Here is a 14,559-nt window from a genome sequence, read left to right on the forward strand (position 1 = left end):
GAGGCTGTGTAGCAGGGGCAGGGCCTTCATAACACTGGCAGTACTGGCTCTCTCCCCCCACCCGTGTGCAGTAGTGACACAGAGTTAATTCTGTGATCAGACATTGGCCTATAAAGTCTTGTTTATATACTCTTCTGGATTTGTTTCACTTCACAGTAAAAATTTCAAATAAAAGGTTAAGTAACAAAATTAATATTATTTGAGTATTTATTATGTGCAATATGACAAATATTGGAGATTCAGCAAATAATGAGGAAGGTTCTTTCCCTCAAGGTGACTGTGAATCACACAATTAATAGGTGGAAAGCATGAACTGCTCCTAGAGAACTTAGAATCCATAAAAGATGTTCAGGAAGAGGGAGATTTCTGACGGGCTATTGAATGTGACTAGGATTAGATAATAGAAGGCATGATGGACCCTTTTTGATTGTGACGGCAGTCAACTCTCAATCTCCACACATGCACACACACACACTGATACCCAGATACCCATAGTCATACACGTACTCACTGTATTAGTTTGCTAGGGCTGCCACAACAAAATCCCACAAATTGGGCTTAAACAACAGAAACATATTGTCTCAAAGTTCTGGAGCTAGAAGTTGGAAATCAAGGCATGGAAAGAGTTGTTGGTTCTTTCTGATGTCTGAGAGGAAGAATCTGTTCCTGGCCTGGAAATGGCTATCTTCCCCCTGGATCTTTTCACATTATCTTCCTTCTTTGACTTTCACTGAGTCAAAAGTTTTCCATTTTATAAGGATACTGGCCATATTGGATTAAGGCCCATCCTAATGACCTCATTGTAATCTGATTACCTCTTAAAGACCCTGTCTCTAAATAAGGTCCCATATAATTGGGACACAAACCCATAACACTTACATATGCACCTATACTCACAAATTCACATACACGTGTATGCCCGTACACACACACAATCACACATACACAAACTCCCATTCACACAGACTCATACACATACCCTTACACACATACATGCATATGAATTGCTCCAGGAGAGCAAACTCTCCAACATACTCACATATACACACACACCCATGTATTGTCAGAATACACTGAAACACACATACATACTCACACACCCAGATTACACTTTCCCACATGTACTCATACACACTCCCATGTGAACATCACACACACACACACACACACACACACACACACATCTCACTCTGTAGGGGTGATGCTCTTTCCCCCAGCCTGCTCCTCATGGCACCCTTTCTCCTTGGAGGAATGTGACCCAGGCCAAGGAAAGCAGAGCCTTCACCCAGGGTGAGTCAAACTGGAACTAAGAGAAGACCGCCCCCTTCCTCTCTGGTGGCAAATTTGGAAAGGGTACCAGTAGGAACTCCCAGGCTGCTGTTGGCAGCACTACTTCTTGGTCATCTGCGGGATAAGCCTGTCTGCTGGAGGGAAATGAAGGAGACCCATGTGAGAGAAAAAGAAAGGGAGCCTTAATGACCCTTATCCTCGGGTTCCAGGTTCCATGACAGTCTCAGAGTCCGCTGCACCCTCACTTGCTAACAATTCAGTAACTCCCCTTTATTGCCCAAGTTAGTTCAGTTTGGGTTTCTGTCACTTGTAAAGAAGACAGATTCCCTAAAAGGACATTCCAGTGGAAGCCTAGGGAGTGTGAAGAGTACTGTGAGGATAGGTGAGTGACTAAAATGGAACTTATGGCCACGGTTGGGTTTTCTCATTGTTGTTGTTGTTCCATTTTGTTTTATTGTTCCAGAGGCGTACTGCTCTCCAACCATACTGCCTTCTTTCAGTAGTTCACCAACCTCTCCCCCAGCAGACTTTGCAATCCCTCCTCCTCATACAGCACATCTGTTTGTGTGTCAGTGTCTCCAAAAGTATAGCCCGTCCTCTTTTTGAAAATCATGTCCCTTCATGGGATCCCCTAGCTCAGAATTTTGATTGTTTTCTCCACAGCACTCTATCACAACTTGGAATTATTTTGGGTGCTATTTACTTGGGCCTACCTTTCTCCTCGTTTAGACTATAAGCCCCCTCAGGAGAGGAATTGCGGGTGTGTTGTTCCCCCTTTTATTTCTGGCACCCAGCATCCAATGTGGTACACTGCTGGGTGATCCAAGGCCAGCAGGAGTAATAGGGATGGGGCTGATGGAGGCTTCATTACTGAAGGAACGCTCCAGCTATGGCCCCCAATCCAGGCCTTTTGAAAAGACCATTTTCTTTTTGTTTTTGTTTTTTTAAATTTATTTAACAGAGAAAGAGGTCACATGTAGGCAGAGAGGCAGGCAGAGAGAGAGAGAGGGGAAAGCAGGCTCCCCTGCTGAGCAGAGAGTCCAATGCAGGACTCGATCCCAGGACCCTGGGATCATGACCTGAGCTGAAGGCAGAGGCTTTAACCCACTGAGCCACCCAGGCGCCCCTGAAAAGACCATTTTCAACTGGCAGTTTCACCTTGGATTCCTACACTTCTCACTCACTGAGGTGGTGCTGTTTTCAACTCCTCCGTGACACTTTCCCTTAGCCTCCAGGCTTCACCCCACAGAAATCTCCTACTGTGTGACCTGCTTGCTTCAAGGGTATATAGTGCCTGGGCCCATTATTTTTAGCACAGCGACCGGTGGATGACTTTGTTTTGGTTTGGGCCAAATAAGAAAACATGTTGAGAATTTTAAAGTGACTGAACAAGTTTTAATGTTTTAATTCCTGTCCCCCACACACCTCCCTCCATTTTTTAAATTTCTCAACCCCTAAGGCTTCCTTAGAGAGCATGCCACAGGCAATGCTGGATTTGAGACAGAGCAGTGAAGAGAATGCTTTGCTCAGAACACACATGGTGACATGCAGGCAACTCTCTGTCAGGAGAGCCCCCTTTGGGGCCAAGGAGAGAGGACTGCTCAGAGTCCCTACTTACAAAGTCCCATTTGAGTGAAAACATCTATTTCTCAAAGAAACACCCGTGTCAGAAGTGACCATGGTTTATTAACAGATACCAGAACTCTCATTTGCCACAGAGTCCTCCAGGGAAAAAATAGTTAACTGTGGTGTATTTAAGACACCTGAAATGCACATTTGCTCCTCCTTTTCCTTTCAGACCCTCCATCTTAGGGAAAACGAAACTGACAAGTTACTGGCAATTCAGGACTGTGTAGTATCGTGTGTCAGAAATCAGCACGGAACGTTACACTCACTTTGCCTGTAACTTTTTACAGCCTTTAAATTGCCATCTCTCTAACTACATTTCTTCAAACAATATTGCCATTTGAGCGGTATCAATCAGACAGGATTGCCCTTGGACATCAAAACTCTCAGAGACAGCCCTCGTGAATAAATTCTGATTACTCCTGTATTCCAAAGAGAAAATGTATTTTTTCAGACGGTTGTGAGCTGTGAGTGGGCATTTAATAAAAAAAATAATATCGACTTCTCATTTGTAGGTGTCTGGTGCTCAAATTAGGGAATCTTCCCACCACAACCACCCCAGGCCTAGCTCCTTCTTAGCCACGGCCTTAACACTCCATTGCTTTGCCTAATTCCTAATTCTAAGCAACTCTCATGACCTAGTTTGTTTTGTTGATTAAAAAAACGCACCAGTTTAAACTTCACATTTCAAGTTTGATTGCTGTGGGACAAACTGGCTCATAAATCTTCGCTAGGCTACTAGTAACTAGGGAGAAGTCGCTTTCTTCAGTAAACATCCCCTGCTTCTCAGTAATAGGGTGCCTTCCATCACCCAGAGGTTTTTTCCTTTTAATTGAGTGTTTGTTGAAGCATGACTCTGAGATAGGAGGCCTATTCAGGAATAGAAATTGCAGCCCAAAGTGCCCATTACTTACCTGAGACAGGGCCTGAGACCAGCTACACCTTATAAAGCCGGGTTGCCGGGGCATGCGGATTTGGGCTGCTGGGCCAAATAGCAACATTGCCAAAAACCGCAGAGGTGCAGGGAGATCAGGGGAGCCTGGGTCTGGGTGGCCTCTTCACCTTCTACAAAGCTGAGAGTTAAAAAAATAAGAAGAATGCAACTACTCTATGTTCACTTCCTCATCTCCCACCACCCACCCACCCCCAAAATTTCCTCTCTCCAAATGGAAAATTCAACTTCTCGGCACACCAGAACCACATATCTATGGTTTTCTCACCTATTTTTCCTGTGCGTGCTTTCGAAGCTTCCTCTACTCTTTGAAAGGAGAAGAGTACGAACGCTTTTCGAATCTCCATTTTGCGCCCGGCATTCTATTAGCTGCTTTCCCAACAGGGCAGTTCTCTTGGTCCACAAGTTAAGACTCCTGGGAAGACATTTGCTCCGTCTTAGCTCTCCCAGTGCAGATCTCATGGGCCCCATCTTTCCTAACCCGGAGTTCTTCTTACACATCAATATGGATAAGGTTTTACTTTGAACGGTTCATTCTTCCAGGAATGACAGATGTCAGATTAAAGTGCAAAACTCCCCAACTTTACATTCCCTGCATTCACCTCCAATCAATAAACGCATCCTGGTGCTTCTCAGCAGGAAGGCACTCCTCATTACAGCCCTCCTCTGCAATGCCAGGGAACTCTCCTCCCAGCCCTTCAGAGCGTACACTATTTTGCACATACACTTCTCACCCCTGATGTGAGGCAGTATAGTGTCTTCAAATGTGATTATCTGAATTCTAGCAGAAACATTTGAGGTACGTCTGGGTGGCCCCCTGTCCTGAGCTGAACCTTGCCGTGCTACAGAAATGGTTCATTACGGATACCTAAGAAGAGCTATGGCTTTCCTCTTGGCTGGGATAAATTACAGTGTGACCCGTCCCTGGTATCCAGCATGTGGGGAGCCCTTTGCCTTCAGACAAAATGGCGCCCAAATCACAAATATCTGCCTCACAGAAATACCTGAAGGTTGTTCTTCTCTCTCCTCTCCAACATAGCAAAATCTCGGCTTTGATCATTGCTTGTCCTCACTGCCCTACTGCTTTGCCCACGCCTTCTCTGTCTTGGGCTCCTCAAAGTCTGTTCTCCCTCACTATGAACTATCCATTCCTGAATAACAGCATAAAACCCTCCCCAAGAAGGTGGGAGAAACACATGCCTGTGAATAAGTATATTTAAATATTAAATATTCATTGGAGATTGAGTCTATTATAATAAACTTGAACATAAAATTACGGTTCAATAAGCAACCATCTATGACATGGGCTGGCCACTATAGTTTTGGTCAAATCTCAAGAGAAATTGCAGAAACTAACCCAGACTTGCTTAGAAAACAAATGAGAATGTACTGGGAAAATATTAGAGAATATCACACCTAAATCATGGAAAGAACAGAGATGTAAGGTGGGCAAATGTCGAGAGGACTCACAGAGTCCAAAAAGAAGTCTCTCTCATCTTCTCTCCATCTCCCTCCTATCTGTCTCCCCCTTGCCCTCTTCTCTCTGGCTTTCTCTGTGTCGATTTTCCCTCACATTAACTCCTGATGGTTTTTGACTTAACATCTTACATCTTCCAGCACTAGAGAAGACCTGATTATCTCTCTTGGTTTGACTTCGTAAATCCTGGGATAGGATACTAGTTGGCTCAGTTTGGTTCAGATGCCACCTTTGAATCAATTAAGTATCTGGGTATGGGAGATGAGCTGTGGACTTTAAGAACACGGCTTTGACTGTATGTGTGGAGAAGAAAAGCACTTCCCAAAAAAGAAGATGTTTAAGTTAGGGTAATGCTAATTACTGGCAACTGATAAGTCCCTATGTCTCTGTGGTTTAACATGATGAAAGTTTATGTCCTGCTCATGACACAGTTCTGGCCAGATGACTTCTCCACAAGGAGCACAGGAGGAAGAGGAAATGGATTTGGGTGACATGATCTGGTCTCTATCATAAGAGGTGTACTATCCCCTAGTAAGGGGAATCAAGGAAAGGGCATTCTTGGTCTCCCAAATAACAGGTGTCCATTGTACTGGACATAATATATCAGTGTGTAACACAGTCACCAAGAAACAACTATTTCTGAAAGAAACTACAAACAGACAAAAAATATATAAATACACACAAAAAAAACCTGAACATGGAACTATGAGAAATCTCAAGAGAAACAGGAAAAATGGGGGTTTTAAGAAAATGTTTGCTATGTTCCAACAGACCATCCTAGGGAATGTTCTTGTTTGATTATCCCATGGTCTTACAAAGTACCAGATTTCTGATTCCTCCTCCACCAGCCCAGAAAATAATGAAGTCATTTTATTTGTATATATACCCCACCAGAGATCTTCATCAGTGCCAGAGATTGCAATGAGCTAACACAATAAAAGCTGGAATCAAGAACTTTCCTTGTTCCAATTCCTTGATCCCAGGCTTATCTGTGTTTCCTCATAAGATCTTTATTTGCCACAAAGAGACTGCAGCTGATTCTTTTTTCCAGCCCTGACCTCATGATTTCAATTAAGCAGCCTCTTGGAACAAAGTATACAGTCCTCATCAGTCTCTTTTAGTTATGTCTAGGTCAAGGATCTGCCTCTCACTCCCACCTGCAGTTTTCAATGATGCCTTTGGGCCCTGCTTCCTCTTTTCCTTCTCTTCCTCCTGATGGAACATCTACCAGCTCTACAATTTCCCTATGTCACTGGTGAGATCCATCCATACCCATCCAGGCAGATGCCTCTGGCCACCTTAATCACCTTCTTCCTCATACCTTACGTCAAAGTAATTGTTGAGACAGTCCTTGGGGAGGGGGCAGAGTAAACAGGGCAATCATGGAGGAAACTAAAAACTGTAGGACAGAAAGAAAACCTACCTAAGCACAATGACACCTCTAAAAAAGTCTTCAAGACTGATGAATGGGTACAAACCTTTGTAATTTAGGGCGAATCTCAAGGCAAACCTTTAAACTCACAAAAGCATCCCAAATGACTGCCTCGAAGTGATAGTTCATTTTTAGGATTCAGAATTGAGTCCAACCTGAAACAGGGCACAACAAGCATCAAACATGGTTCCTCCTTTAATCCTCCACATTCCCCCAACACCTTCACAAAAGAACCTGCCAGACTCTCTGGAAACACTGTAGCAAGGCAAAGAGTGGAGTGAACCACTCACCACATGACAGAGTAGCAGAGATAGGTCAGGAAATAAAACTCAGGATTTCCTCCCTGGCGCCTACCTTACCATGCAGCCATTCTGCTGCACATGTTTTTCATAACAGACCTCAGGGGTTTGAATTATTGCTGGGTTTTGCTTTTCTAGGTGGATAGGGAGAATTCAGGTGGAGAACACTAGTAAAATGCAAGAAGTTAAAGCATTATTGGTATAACAAATAGAGAATGTTTTGTTCCAGTTGAAAGAGCTCCAGTATTTCATCCCAAAGTCATCTTCTGGGAAAACCGAAATGTAAGGAGTCTGACACACACTGAATAAGATTTAGTAGGCACATTTCCAGGGTATGCACAGGGCCCGTGTTTTGCTGATTTTACACTTCCTCTTTAACCTTAGGTCTACCTGGCCAAATATCTATAGTGCCTCATGCGAGCAAACTTTTGGGGCAATGCAGTCAACAGAGCACAACATTTTAATTATATATTAGTTTCTCTTTTCACATGCTTGTATTTGCAAGACATAAGCCCTGATAATAGCCAACTTTCTCCTCAAATTATACAAAAACAGTTTCAAAGGTATTTTATTCTGTAGGAAAAAGGACTGGAAGAAAAAATTGCCCACATATTAATAACAAGTGCTAGATAAAGGTTTTATTAAATGTGAGATTTTTTTCTGTTTTCTATTATTTCTATAATCCTGCCAAGAGTTTAGGTTTTTTGTTTGTTTTTAAGATTTATTCGGGGAGGAGGAAGCACACAAGCAGGGGCAGAGGCGGAGGGAGAAAGAATCAAGCTGACTTGTGCTAAGCCTAATACGGGGCTGGTTCCCACAGCTCAGAGATCATGACCTGTGCCATAGTCAAGAGTCCCACACTCAACCGACTAAACCACCCAGGTGCTGCCAGATTGCTTTTTTAATCAGAAATGAAACAGGGGCGCCATGGCTCAGTCGGTTGAGAGTGGGACTCTTGATTTCCGCTGGGGTCATGATCTCAGGGTCATGGGACCAAGTCCCTAGTCAGCTCCGCCCTTAGCGTGAAATTTGCTTGAGATTCTCTCTTCCTCTCCCTATGACCCTCCCCTTGCTCACACTCTCTCTCTAAATAAGTGAAATCTTTAAAAATGAAGAAAGGAAGGGAGAGAAGGGGGGGGAGCAAGATTAAAAATAAAACTGAAACAAAGTTACCACCTATGAAGGAAATGTACCATTAAGTGGCAGGTGAGGAGATCCTGGAGGCCATCGTAAGACGCACTGTGACACGGGGTCAACCTGAGCGCCTGCCTTTAAAGCCCAGCACAGCTCCTCGCTAGTTGTTTGACCTTGGACGGATTGCCTTATACTTCTGGCGCTTCAGGTTTCTCCTTGCTCACCTGTAAGGTGTTCTGGTAGGCAGTTAGTTAGGTTTTAACAGCATACCCAGAGGTCAGCGACGAGGAAGTCCCGGCCAGGTATGTGGAACGTCAGAGGCACACGTGTTCTGGCAGCACGTCACAAGAAGGCAGGATCTAGATGGCGAATGCCATGTGGGGAAACTACCCCCCCCCAATAAACTGGGAAGAAAAAGCATCATCCCACCCCAGGCAATGAATATTCTGCTGCCTACTTAGCAACTGTCAATAAAAGATAGAAACCCAACCCCCTGAGATGTCTGTCTGTCTGTCTGTCTCTCTCTCTCTCTTACCTGCTCTTTTGTCTCTGAAGAGGGTGGCTTTCGCTTTAATAAATTTCCCTGCTTGTGTCCCTGCTTGTCCATGGTGCTGCGTGTCGTCTTTTAATCTATTCTGGTGACAAGACCAAGAACCTTTCCTGACTCCTTTGGGTCTGGCTGGTTCAAGGCCCCAGGCCCCATGGTCTCCCCAGTTCAGTGGCAACAAAGCAGGGTAAATACTCATCTTAATTATGAGACAGGGAAGCCCAAGGCACCTCGTTAGCGAAAAAGCTGTGGGTTTTGTTGTTGTTGTTGTTTCCCCTTTGTTCCTTATCCGGCTTCTCTTCTTGCTAGGACCTGCACCAGCTCTGCACTCTATACAAGACTCAGAATGCAAATAGTGCCTGCCCTCCTCGTAAGCAACAAGGAGTTAATGGTCTCTGTAGAAGAGAGAACATCTGAGGAAGGACCAGGTGAGAATGGTGAAGCTATCACATGTGTATTCCAACCCACTGTTAAACATCTTGAAATCATGACCCCTTGTTTCAGGGAATAAATGACTTATGATGGACAGCTGGACCTTGTCCTCGTTCTGACCAGTTCCTAGATGCCCAAGAGGACACCTGCACCAGACCACAATCATCAATAAAAACCCCCAGTCCCGAGGCACCTGGGTGGCTCAGTGGGTTAAGGCCTCTGTCTTCGGCTCAGGTACCAGGGTCCTGGGATCGAGCCCTGGGAGCCTGCTTCCTCCTCTCTCTCTCTGCCTGCCTCTCTGCCTACTTGTGATCTATCAAACAAATAAATACAATTTAAAAATAAATAAAAATAAAATAAAATAAAAACTCCCAGTCCCGGAACAAAGACCAGACCCATGCTCCTTTCCTTTCCGAGTCTCCCAGATGATGGTCCATTTGTATCTGCTATGTCTTTAATAAACTCTGCTTTTGCCTCCTGATGGCTCACATTTGATTTTCATCCAATGTGAAGCCAAGGACCCTTTTGGCTGGTCCTGCAGGACCCCCTCTAGGTCCTCGGAACTGGCCTGCCGACATCAAAATCGCTTTACAACCTAAAAAGTCACAGGAGCCAGGAACATGTAGTTTCCTCCAATGTAGGTCAGGATTTAGAAGGGCAGGGAATAAAGTTGAAAGCAAATGGGCAAATGATTGGCATAGCTATTATCCTTATTTGCCAAGAAATAGCTCTTTAAAAGCACTTTAAATTTGCTTAAAACCACATTTGGTAGTTTTCCAAAGCAAATTTTGGGAATACACTAATCTCAAGGACAGGTCCAGTGACTAGCCCCAAAGAATAGTCTCCCATCCCCACACCAAGATTCATGCTTGTGATTCTGTTGAAGTGCTACAAAGTACCCTGACTTGCTTCTGGGAGAGTGTTCATAATGGGTCCCTGATTTCTTCCTGTGCCTTTCAAGGCACGCATAACACAGACATTCTTATGCATATCGAGACTTCCAGTACTTCAGTTTCCGTATTTTTGGCATGGAATGCTATTACCTATCATATCCTGAAGCCCAATTTTCACAAAAGTACCTTATAAACTGTGAAGTGCTTTACACAAATGACTTGTCATTACCTTTTGATTCCTGTTCTTTTTTGCTACCCCATGCCACTCCTCTTACCAGGGATAACTTGGTCATCCTGACATGTTAAAAGACACCTTGAACATGTGTCCAAAAAAGCAGCCACCAAATAGAGTAGCTTCTGCTAAATTCCCTTGTGGTCCCAAACTAAATTAGCCTAAGGCATGCTGACACAGAAAATGAGCTTGTTCACATCTTGGAGTTTTCGCCTGACCACACAGATGCATACCCCTTCAGGGTCTTCTTCCAAAATATGGCAATTGATGGATCTATAAGCATGCTCCTGTTACCGCAAAAGCATATTTAAGCACATTTTTAAAACACAAGGTATTGAGCAAACAGAAAATCTAAGTCAACCCTGAAACAGAGTCACAAACACTGCCCCCTTGTGGAATGTCTGCTCTGGGGTAGGCATAGCACAGACATCATCCCCCTTTATCCGCCCAGCCTCCTGCAAGATGAGTATTATTATCCCCATATTACTGACGGGGAAACTGAGGTTCAGAGATCTAAAGTATCTTTCTCAAGGCCATGCGGCTAACAAGCAGCAGAGCTAAAAGTTGGACCAATAATAATGCGTGGGCATTCTGCCCACTCCCAACACTGCAGCCTACCATAGAATGGGTGTGTCTTCAGAGGTCTCTGTTTTCCTTTCATTTCCCTTCTGGCCATTCCAAATGCAGGCTATGGCCCTGGCAACTCCACTCCACACTGTGTGGCCCACACAGGAAGAGCTCCAGGCAGGCTTCCCTGACCACAACAATACGACCCCTCAGATCTCTGCTGCTGCTTGCAAGCTGCAAAAATGAGTGAAGTCCAGTGGCTGTCCTCAGAAATCCATCACCATGTTCACAAGGAAGCTGTGCTTCCTCCTGCCTGCTCCCAGCTCACAACGGACCACAACAGGGACGTTAAAGCAAGGCCATCCCAGGAAGACAGGCAACACCTCGGACAGGTCTCCCCAGTGGCCTAAGATTCTTCCACCCAACTTTCTTTCCTTCTCTCATTCACTCAGGTCAGACCAGGCTCTTGGCCTGCTGGCTCTACCCCTTGTCCTCATAAACATTTCCTCTAGTCAATCTCTGATTTGTCCAACCCAGCCTGAAGTCCACTCCAAAGAGGACCCAGACTAAACAGCATCTCTTACATAGTTCTAGTTCTTTCTCTCCCCTGTGTCTCCTGGTCTCCAACTCCCAGCATCCAACTTCAGAGGCACCAACGCCCTCAGCCAATCCACCCACCTCACCCACACCACTCCTTCCAGGCCCCAAACTGGGGGAGGGATTAAATGTTTTCCCCATTTTCAGCACCTCTCACTCAAGCATCAATTCAATCCCCCTTTGCTGCTTGAATAGCCCCTCATCAGAGAAGAATGTTATAAATCTACAGCCGCTAAGGTGTAAATATTAACAGCTTAATGTGCTATCTCCCCAGGGAGCCTGCATTTTAAAGAGGCCAAATGAGAGGGCAATCACTTAACCCAAAGAAATGAATAAATCTACAGATACTTCTTGAGTACTCAAGTCAGGGAGCTCAAGAGAAGCTGAATTCAAATTTAAAGAATGTAGCTCCTGAATGGAATTTAAATAATGCTGCGGGAGATCTTTTGGCTGGGAGATCTTTTTCTCACCAGAGCAACTTACCCTGCTCAACAACACTTTGAAGAACATCCTAGAGAAAACCTCTCTCCCCCAGTCAATGTTTTGTTTTGTTTCATTTTGTTTTTTTTTTTAAAAGGTTGACCTGGACAAGATCTTGTTCCTGCAGGTAGAGGAGTTTCAATCCAGCCCAAGACCATCCAAACTCCAGCGGGTGAGGAGAATCAAGATAATTCTCTACTCTTGTCTTCCCCTGGTTCCTTCAAGTTACAGCTTTTTGCTTACAACAAGCTGGGAAACTCTACAAGTATGTGTTTTATCCCAGAGGGGACGCCATCTTGGGCCTTACGAAGCACTAGCCAGGCTCTTCACTGAGCACTGGCAGCAGGCTGTCTCATTTACAAAGGCTTATCCCCGGAACATAAGAAAATAGGCAATACTGTCATCTTCCTGAAAGCTGAGAGTGAAGAGTAAGTTAATACTTTCAAAGTACTTTAAGATATATGACACAGTAAATAACTTCCTATTGTTGGCTGGAGGTGTTATGGGTGCTTGAATATTAAAACAAAACAAATACCCTCAAAGCACTTAATAGGGTGAGTAATTACGCAGTCATTCAAATGAACGCCCTCAGTGTAGAGTCTCCAAGTCAAGCATAATACATGCACACAGACCTCTTTTTTCACTCAAAAAAAGAAAAAAGAAAAACTCACACACACGTGCACATACACATAAAAGCAACAATAACAACACGTAATGCAAATTAATGCATCATTATTTTTCTGCATTTTAAACAAAAAAGTGTAGAAATTTGCAGTTATGATAAGGTAAGGTCTTTGGCTCCAGGCCAGCTGGCACAGGCTAATGGACAATGACCCCAAATTATTAATCTGCAGATCTGCTCCCACTTCAGTCATCAACTAACCATGGGACACTAGCAAAGGCATTTACCCAACCTGTGTCTCCATTTTTATATCTACAAAAATAAAACAATACATTCAAATGATTTCAAGTTGGCTATTAGCTTCACAGGAAGGTTGTGAATATTCATGAGATGCAGCTCAAAATTCTTTCTTACCCTCAGAATAAAAATCTCACTGTGAACCAAAAACATTCCAAAACTATAGGGATGCCAAGTCCCCTGAAATAATTCACCCTGAGTTATTGGAGTCAGACTGCTGAAAAACATTGGTTGAGTAGAAAAGGACATTCCAACCAGGAAAGAAAGAACTGAGCCAAAAAAGGGTTAAGACTGATGACCATGTCCCTCCCAGTAACAGGACCCAAGGCTTCAGCAGCCTGAGCTGCTCAGAAGGGCCTTTGACAGTTTTAGGAAGCCTTATTCAAAAGCAAAAAGACTGCACATTCCCTCCCCCACCCACACCCCTATGCTACAGGAGAGTTACCTCAAAACACAATCTCAGTAAGAGAGAATTCCTCCAGTGGACTCTGGGTGCAGTTAAATCATCACCTTCTTCTGAGAGTCTTCCCTGATCACAACTGTCCTTTCTCTAGTTCCTCTGTGAGATGCCCTGTGTTTCAATGATACCTTTTATATTGTGCTGTAAATACTTGCTTTACTCATGTCTTCCTGTAAATGATGAGTTCCTTGAGAGTAGAAGATGTAGGGAAGGAAAAATAATTTTCCCTCTACCTCTCTGAATTTTTGGCTGTGACCCCTCCAATGAAAAGCATATTAATAAAATAACAGAAAACAAATAGACAGTGATTAACAGGTATACCACATGTTTACATGGGAGACACATAAGGGAAAATGAGTAACTCAAAGAAGTAGCTTAGAATTCAGACTTAAAAACCATCTTACTAGAGAAAGGAAGGAGAGTTTACAGGCAACTTAGAGGACAGTGAATGGTTTTTAAGGAAGATGACCAAGCCCTCAGAAAAATTGATAGGAGGTGTGATAGTTTGTGACAAACTTTGGGTGGGATATTAACTTCCAGTCTCCTCTCCTGTGACAAGAGACAATCTTGATGAAACTCTTAAGAGGCCATTAATGACAACTGAGCTCTTTTTGGAGGTTGTGTCTTTGGGCAGATAAGGATGTGCAGGAGAAAACCAGAGAAAGGAGAAAGGAGAAAGCCCCTTCCTGCATTGCCACTTTTCAAATACCTACAGCTCAGTAAAATCATTATGCCAAAGTAGCATATTTGGGGGTGGCATCTTTCGGGGTGACATAGCTTTCAAGATTATACTCTTTAATAGGGGCCTAGGACAGTTCCTGGCACATAGTAAGTGCTCGATAAATTTCTAATGGATAAGTGAATGAATGAGATTACAAAGGCAGATAAAGTACACCTGTGCCCTGAAGCAGCTAAAACTCAAGAAAAGGTGAATAAGACTAGAAACCAAAGATTTAGGACAAAGCAGAATATTAAGAGGTGTGACTAAAACTTGATATGATATGAATTTACATGAAGAAACCACCCCAGGAGTGGAGGAAAAATACACGGCTTTAAAAAGGATCATAAATAAGGAACGACATCTGAGAAGTGACAGGACCTCTGCAGTCCTTACAATTCCCCACAAGGACATCTCCTACCAAACCCCTCACTTGCTCCACACCAGCCACACTGGCCTTTTGCCTTTCTCTCAAGCTCACCAGCAATTCTTTACCTCCGGGCA

General features: G+C 43.9%; 1 long non-coding RNA gene across 1 annotated transcript in view; it reads left to right on the forward strand.

The window, feature by feature from the left end:
• The first annotated feature begins 1,554 nt into the window (after positions 1 to 1,554).
• Positions 1,555 to 14,559, forward strand: part of LOC116567815 — a 58,261-nt gene continuing 45,256 nt past the window's right edge. Inside the window, exons 1-3 of the long non-coding RNA XR_004276351.1 lie at positions 1,555 to 1,672; positions 9,067 to 9,185; positions 12,056 to 12,130. This is a non-coding gene — a long non-coding RNA (uncharacterized LOC116567815). The remainder of the gene's footprint in view (positions 1,673 to 9,066; positions 9,186 to 12,055; positions 12,131 to 14,559) is intronic.

Source organism: Mustela erminea, chromosome 10, assembly GCF_009829155.1.
Source record: "Mustela erminea isolate mMusErm1 chromosome 10, mMusErm1.Pri, whole genome shotgun sequence".
Lineage (NCBI taxonomy): Eukaryota > Metazoa > Chordata > Mammalia > Carnivora > Mustelidae > Mustela > Mustela erminea.